The following is an 8,673-nucleotide window of genomic DNA, read 5'->3' as shown; positions in this document are numbered from 1 at the left end:
ACTTGGGAGAGTGGAGACAGGGAGGAGAGGGTTAATGGAAAAAAAGAAAACAACAAAAAACAAAGCAGACATCTGTAATACTTTCAACAATAAAGATAAATGTTTAAAAAGGCACAGCATGGAAGCCTACTGTGTTTCCATTGCCAGCTGAAAGCAAATGACCAGTAAAGGATTGGCACAGGATGACTAATTAAAACCAAACTTACTCAGAATGCAGATGTCACACTCAGGTTAAAAATATATACACAATTGAACAACACGAATTTGAACTGTGTGGGTCCACTACATGCAGATTTTTAAAAATAAACACAGTAAATGTATTTTTTCTTCCTTATGATTTTCTTAATAACATTTTATTTTCTCTAGCTTACTTTATTTTAAGAATAGAGTAATACATATAACATACAAAACATGTGTTAATTAGCTGTTTATGTTATTCATAGGCTTCCAGTCAGCAGTAGGCTATTAATAGTTGAGTTTTGGGGTGTCCAAAGGATACATGAATTTTCAACTATGGAGGGGGTTGTCCCTAACCCCCAAATTGTTCAAAGTTCAACTGTATATGAAGACTAAATCATTTAATTTGTACTTGGGAAATTTGCTTTGGATGTCAAATTATCATTGCTCAAATCTACCTTCACATCCCATGGACTGATCTATGCTGACTAGATAATGCCTCTATGTACTATTTTGCTTCATTGACTTAGGCTTTTTCTACATGGAAAACCATTTAAGGAAGGGTGATTGGTCATTTTTATGATTCCTCATTTGTGCAACAAATAGTTATGAATAGCTGATGTCCCAAGCCTTGTGAACAAGACAGACCCGACCCCCGCCCCATCTTTGTGAAACCTACTACCCATCAAATATTAATGATATCTGTGCTCCTACAAAGTGTAGTGTTTTGTACAGTCTTAAAGCAAGAGATCCCCGTGGAGCTAGAGTGATGAGGAAGACTCCACTGAGGAAATAAAGTATAAGACGAATCTTTAAATTGAATAGGAGTTGGCTGGGTGAAGGGGAGAGAAGATGTTGGGAGAGTGTTTCTAGTACGGAAAAGTGCCTCTGCCAAGGGCCTCAGGCAGGAAAGCGCATGGCATGTTGCTGCAGGAGAGACAACATGGCTAGAAAGGACAAGGGCAAGGCTGGACAGCAGGGAGGGGCCAGGCCATGTGGCACATTGAAAGCCACATTAAGGTTACTGAACTTTACACCACCAAGTTTTAGACCCAGGATTGACATCAACAGTTTGCATTGCTAATGATCACATGTGGCTTTAGGGATCCTGGGTGGAGGTTGGGTGAGGAGCGAGATTAGCAGCAAAACTTTAAGATACTTTTGCAGTAGTCCAGGAGAGAGAGAAGTTGTTTGCACAGGCTGATAGAAAGAAGAAAAGGGGATTCAATCGATATTTAGGGAAAAGAAACAACAGAACTTGGTGATGGGCTGGTGTGGAGACTAAGGGAGAGAGAGGAGCCAGGTGGACTCAGAGATTACCACCTTGAAGAACCAGTTTGGTGGCAGGGTCACATACTGAGATGTGTTAGCTTGGAAGAGAACCAAATCTCAGGGCTGAAGAATGGGTAAATATTAGCTACAAGACTGAACATCAGACATGGTGCCCTGCAAACAGAGCATGACCTTAATTCAATTAGATTTTAAAATGTGTTGATAAAGAAACTTAGAAATTTCTCCATCAATTATGGAACCACATAGTTTCAGACCAGTAAGGAATTAAGCAGATCTTCCAACTGAAATAACAAGTCTATGGGAACCAGTCACTCCAAATCTGAAGGTAGAATGTTAGTCCTAGAAATTTTAGTATTGCTACTGGCATCAATACTTCTAGAAACAAGGAATTTATCATCTGCATCCAGGGCAGATGCCCAAAGGTCCTTTTAAATGTAGAATTCACACTGGATGCCAGTTTTCAGGAGCAAATAAATCATTCAGTTGCTAAAGAATTTATGTTAAGATTTTCAGAAAGCTTGTGGGAATGCTAGAGATCTTTTGAAGTTTTTAATTGGACAGGGATTCCTGGAGTTTGTATCGATTAGACAAGATCAAGCAGAAAGTTTTCATTTCCCCCAAGTGTCTAGTTCTTTGTCATATTTCTCAAAAGATAATTCACTTAATTATTTTAGTTCTGGTAAAAAGTGGGTGGCAATCACAAGTTTCAGGTTGTTTATTCTTACATAATTCTTCCACACAGAAATAATCCATTCCTGAAAGTCCTGGGTCACCCATGCGATGATGCCCCTGGCCTGTCCTCAGCCCAGAGGGCCTGGCTCTTGGCTGCCATGTGCTCAGTTATCTTCTGCTGCTACCCTAGCTCGGCATGTTTTATATTTTTAATGTCCCAGGTTTCAACTCCAAATAGCATTGCCAAATCTCTCTCTTCTCTGACATAATCTCTTTCTGGTTTGAATGAACATTCTCTCCTGAGCCTATTTATAAATAACACAAGCAGCAGCTGGGCAAGAGAAATGGGCATGTTATAGCAGGTAATTTGGAAATTCAGAGAAACACAAAAATCCTGGGCAGAGAGTGAAGCAAACCCAGAATGGAGATCGGGAGCAGAGAACAGGACTCACGCTGTATGGCCTTGATGTCCCTGTGATGCATACTTTCCCTGGGGTTGGGCTCTCAGCAGCCAGGAGGTACATTGCATGAATGCCGTCCTTGGGGAAAGAATGGGAGCAGCTGGCACTGCACTCCAATGGAGCAGCGAAGACTGGTGGGAGAGCAGACGCCCAGAAAACCATGTTTTATGGAATAAATTTGAGGAGAGTCCCCCTGCCATAAGCCAATGTGACTGTTTATGTGTCAGAAATCAGTGCTTTGAAAGTTGTGTGCTCTCTTCTGCCAGTATTCTGGGGAATCGTGTGTGTGTGTGTGTGTGTGTGTGTTGGGGCAGGGGGGAGGTCAAACACTTGGTTTTCAGAGCAAGCAGAGTTAGATATTGAGCTTCTGATTTGGTTTAAAACAGACAAGGAATCAGAGAACGTGTAGCTAAGACAATGAGACCCAGTTAGCAATAGGTTTTGATTTCTAGTATTGGCTAAATGCTTTGCTGAATAAGATAAACTAACTAAGACAATACAAATCCAATACCCATCCTTCCATCTGGGGAGAAAATAAGCTTCTGAGTAGGAGGCAACCGGTCATGTTCTGAAGGACAGGGCTCATGGCTCACACCATCATCAAGCAACCCTGCCCTCCCGATGAGACTCAGTGCACACAGCTCCTCTGAGTTCTTCTTAAAGAGGAGGCTTGTCAGGGGCCCAGAGCAGACCAATTTTGGTCCAAAAGAAGTTACACCCTCCTCTGGGCACATGCACCCTCCAAGTAAAAGCTTAAATTGTAGCCCTAATTGGTTTGGCTCAGTGGATAGAGCATCGGCCTGCAGACTGAAAGGTCCCAGGTTCGATTCCAGTCAAGGGCATGTACCTTGGTTGTGGGCACATCCCCAGTGGTGGGTGTGCAGGAGGCAGCTGATGGATGTTTCTCTCTCATCGATGTTTCTAACTCTCTATCCCTCTCCCTTCCTCTCTGTAAAAAATGAATAAAATATATTTTTTAAAAAAGCTTAGATTGTGAAAGTTTTCTTACCCAAAACAGGGATGGGGAAATGGAAGTGTGTGCCACTTTCTGGTGCTAAAATAAGCCTCCCTTCCTTGGTAAAGGGCAGCCATGGGCAAACTACGGCCTGCAGGCAGGATCCGGCTCGTTTGAAATGAATAAAACTATTGAAAAAAAAAAGACTGTACCTTTTTATGTAATGATGTTTACTTTGAATTTATATTAGTTCACACAAACACTCCATCCATGCTTTTGTTCCAGCCCTCCCGTCCAGTTTAAGAACCCATTGTGGCCCTCGAGTCAAAAAGTTTGCCCAGCCGTGGTAAAGGGTCTACTGTCAACAGGGCTCAATGTGGTCGATACAGGGGGCTAAGTTACATTTGGCTTCAGCCCCCATGGAGCCCTGCACTATGGCTTGAGCACTGTCTCCTCTGACAGTCACCTGCCTGATCCAATATCTTAACAGTGGCTCCGCAGAAGCTCTATGACAGGACCTGGCCTGAGCACCTGCCACCTGCACACAGAGGCTCAAAGCACTGACTTCTGCCATCTGGGGGACTTTTACCAGCGCACGCAGTGGATCTCTTGCATCTGCTCCCACACACTGACTTGTTTATTTCATGTCCATCCTCTTGGAATGTCCCTAAGTCTAGTCATCTTACCCATGTCCAAATATGCCACATAATATAAAAGTGGTGGAAACCCTCAGTGTAAAATATGATTAGGACTATAATATTCAGTCCATCTGTATTTCTATGGCCCTTACCATCCATACAACTCATTTGCTAATTTGCGTATGTTACTCATACTATTACTATTCCACATATGTGCACATGTATACACATAAACACCCCTCCTCTCCAATTGATTTTATGCTCCTTAAGAGCAGGGTCAATCCTTCATAGTCTGCATTCTCAGCATCTGACACAATACCTCCCATTTAAAAGTACATTAAAGTATTTACCACCAGTTGTGACAATCATAAAGATTTGTCCAAGACTACTTGGGTGATTTCAGTGCATAATAAGCATGGAGAGGGTTGCACCTGCCCATGAGCAGGCCTCAGAGATAAAGGGAAGAAAATCAGCCTGTGAGTGTGCTCAATCCACAGGGTAAACATCAGATCAAAAAATATATATATATGCTTTAGCCATTTTGAGTAAGGCTGCAGCAAGATCAAGAAGAACCCTGGGTGCCCTAGTCAGTTTGGCTCACTGGATAGAGCGTTGGCCTTTGGACAGAAGGGTCCCAGGTTCAATTCCCATCAAAGGCACATGCCTGGGTTGCGGGCTCGGTCCAATGTACAGGAGGCGGCCAATCAATGATTCCCTCTTGTCACTGATGTTTCTATATCTCCCTTCCTCTTCTTTCTTCTCTGAAATAAATAAATATATATTTTTAAAAAGAAGAAGACCTCTGGTTTTCTGGCTTAAGAGATACTTCAAAGGTACAGGGGATGCTCTTGTAAGGGACCTCCATGAACCAAATCAGCAGACGAACCAACATACTCCATTTGCTCTGCAAAACACAGGGAAAACGCAGTGGCCCAGTCCAGGCACATGGCAAATCGGCCACTTGTAGGAGCCCTTGGTTGTGCACACCAGTTGTATTCTGTGCCTGCCAAGAGCATGTTAAATTTGTTCCTCAGCCTGAAGTTAACAGTTTTACATGCTATTAAAATTACTTGATAAACCGATAAAATATGAGTGAAACAGAGAGCTAATTCTGTGAAAATTAGGCTGAATACTACTGTATAAAAAGATTCCAAAGCTGTGTTTAATTAGGTGGGGGGAGAAGGACTTTTAAAAGCCTGGGGAAATCACTACAAATACCTAGAAGGATTCTGTGCTCAGATTGCTTTACAAGGGTCTAAGTTCCCCTTGGCTGGGTGGTCGTGCACATGCAAGTGTCAGGCCTTGACCCTATATCACAAGATTGGGAAAGGGCTGTGCACTCACAGGTTCTTAAACTAAAATAATAGTTTTGGAGATATGCATGCACCATTTCTCAGGTTCCCATCTTAGCTAGTCTTTACATTACAACAGCTAGCAGTCCTGTCACATCAGATAAGAAGGTTCTTCACACGCTCCACCCACCCCTACCTTGCTGTTGGGACCCACTGAGAAATTGCTCAGGACTCAGGAAGCTAGAAGCGGCAGCAGCTGTCACCTAAACTGTGACAGAAATGCAAGAAAGAAGTCACTGCTAAGGATTTTCTTCAGTTCTGCTGGTTTTCATTATATATATATTCCTATGCTTTTCCAAGTTTCTGGGTCTAGGTGGGATATTTATAGGAATGCAGTACATAATTAAAATCAATAGCAACGACTAGGAATCATGAATTACCTGCCAGCTGAGCAATTCACCTTCAACAGGTCACCACACAGATTCAACACAGTCAGGCACTCCAATGGTCAGTTGGGCAAACAGGCAGAGCAGCGTGTGCACAATCCGGAACCACGGTTCTGGGGCGATATACAGAGGAGATTAGCCACGGTGCCCTTCCCTGCAGAGCTTACGGTTCAGTAATCAAACCAGGCCATCAAGTTGCATTTAGTTCTTTATAATGACAGCAAGGCAGGATTTAGATGGAGGGGAGGGAGGAAAGGAGCCAATTTGTAGCTTTCCTCCCTCAATAACTCCATGTTCGCTGCCAAATGGATATTGGAAAGTAGTGAGCATGAGGGTTGAAATATTTTGGTAAGAATATGACTGTAAAAATGTTTTCCATAGATTCATAAAATGTCAAAATAGGAAAAGTGATCTTAGAGACATCTTGTCTCACCACCTTATTTTGCTGAAGTGGAGACCAGGACAAGAGAAGCAGTGCAAGGCAGCCTGCTAATGAGGACCAGGCTGGGACAGAAACCAGGCAGCCTGACCCTAAGTCCACTGCTCTTTCCGGAACACTGATGGGCTATCCTCTGTCTCTGGGTTAGCATCCCTTTTTCTCCATCCCATGACCCCACATCTATCCAGGACATGGAGATTAATTGGAACCCCATAAAGCTCATTTTTAAAAAAGTTAAAACAAATATCTAAAAAAAGATAAATCTATTTAAAAACTTTAACAAATTGAACAAAACAGAGTTGAACAAAATTCGTGCTAATCGTGTGCTTTCATGTAGACAAAATATTAAAGTTCTGAAAGAATTTTTGGTCAAGTTATCTAACTTAGAATACAGGCCCATCTATCTGGGAGAAAACCAAGTCAGAAAACTTTATCTACATTTCATTCATTCAGCATATACTCTCTCTACACACACACACACACACACACACACACACACACACAGTAGACCTCAGAAGAATTTACATTGATTTCTGTGACGATAGTTTCAAAATAACTCAATTTAGCAACTATCACATGAGTACCTACTGTGTGCAAGAAAGTTAGTGAGCACCCACTGTGCTTGAGCCTAGGTGTTATGGGTGACACCAGGAAGACTATCTCTCACCTCAAGGGGCCACAATCTAGTCTTGGAAGCTGCGCTCACACAACTAACACTTACTGGAGTGTGGTCGGGATTATAATAGAGGTAAGAATCACAAAAAAAGGAAAAGGGTGTGGGGGGAAATTTCATAGATAAGATTGCATTTGATCTGGGCCTTGAAAATGGAAGGCAATAATATATAGAGAGAACTAAGACATTCTTAACTTAAAAAGAGTAGCCCACAGTCATATTTCTTTCTGCTCTTCACCCCCTGCTCATGTCCCAACCTCTTGAAAATTACTTTCCACCCAATTAATGTTTTGTAACCAATTTCTCCAGTGACCTCCTCCTTGTCAGATTAAATTGTCATTTTCAGTATTGATCCCAAATTACCTCTTGGGAAACCCTTTTGATCTTGACTTTCTTGAAACTCTTCTCTGTTTTTCATCATCTGCTCCCTCCTGCTACCCATCCCTCCGCCCCCCGCCCACCTCTCTGGCAATCTCCCTGTTCTCTGTGGTTCCTTGTTCATATATTTTAATTTTGGCCCTAGACATCCTACCTAGATAATTTCATCACTTCCATGGCTCCAACTACTACCTTGCTCTGATGACATAAATTTAAATTCTAATCATTATTTCTTTTTCAACTCCAAACTCATCTTCCCAACTAGTCACTAACCTGCCAATCTGGAAAGCCTATAAACACCCCAAACTTAATGTGTTTGAAATCTAATGCATCCTTTTCCCCTAAATGTCACCCTTTTATTTTCCTTAGAACACAAATGCACACACTGTCATGCCTCGGTAGCTTCCTACATTCTATTCTCCAGCTTGAAATCATTTTCTGTATTGAGCTACTAAGAAAAGTTCATCTGTAAAAAATTAACACCCTTGTTATCGCCTCTGTGATAGACAAGGAAGCAACGAGATGTCCTGAGAAAACAGGACCAATTTTGAATACTGGTTCTAGCGTTTATTATGTAGTCATATAACCTTGACCCCACTGAGCTTACCTTTCCTCAGCTGTACCCACCTCTGAGGGTCATAGCTTAACTGAGATGATCTTCATGAAAATCCTAGTGCAGGAAACAGCACCTGGGAGTTGAATGAGTGTCATCTTCCCCTCCCTCCCACCGCTGGGCTACCAGGACATGTGCACCTGTTGACTGCCGCCCTGGTTACATGGTGACCTCATTCTAATTCTCCAGATGCTGAGCTCTCCAACGGAAAGCCTAGAACCCAGCACCACCAGTGGGCACTCAGCACACATTTCTTGAATTGCGGTAAGACCAGAGATAGCTCAGCACCCAATTCTGGGACTCAATATACTGAGCTGGTGTCACTGGGGAAATGATGGTATTATTAAGAAAAATGGAGAAATTGAGAAGGAAGTCCTGTGGGCAATCATGTGGAGAATTCAGCATGGTGCACACTCACTTTTAAAGAGCAGAAGGAAGACACCCAGCAGCAGGCTGTGTCTGGGGAAGCCCACAGTTAAGTAACAGAGGGAAGGAACACGTGACAGCAGCCAAGGAAAGGGCAGGGGGCAGCAGGACAACACAGTGACAGAGAAATAAATAAGGAAGGAATTTCAGGAAGAAAGCAGAGGGCCCATCACTCTGAATACAAAAGAGAGGTTCCTAAAATTAGGACAA

This window comes from Myotis davidii, unplaced genomic scaffold (assembly GCF_000327345.1).
Source record: "Myotis davidii unplaced genomic scaffold, ASM32734v1 scaffold426, whole genome shotgun sequence".
Lineage (NCBI taxonomy): Eukaryota > Metazoa > Chordata > Mammalia > Chiroptera > Vespertilionidae > Myotis > Myotis davidii.
This window is presented reverse-complemented; position numbering follows the sequence as displayed.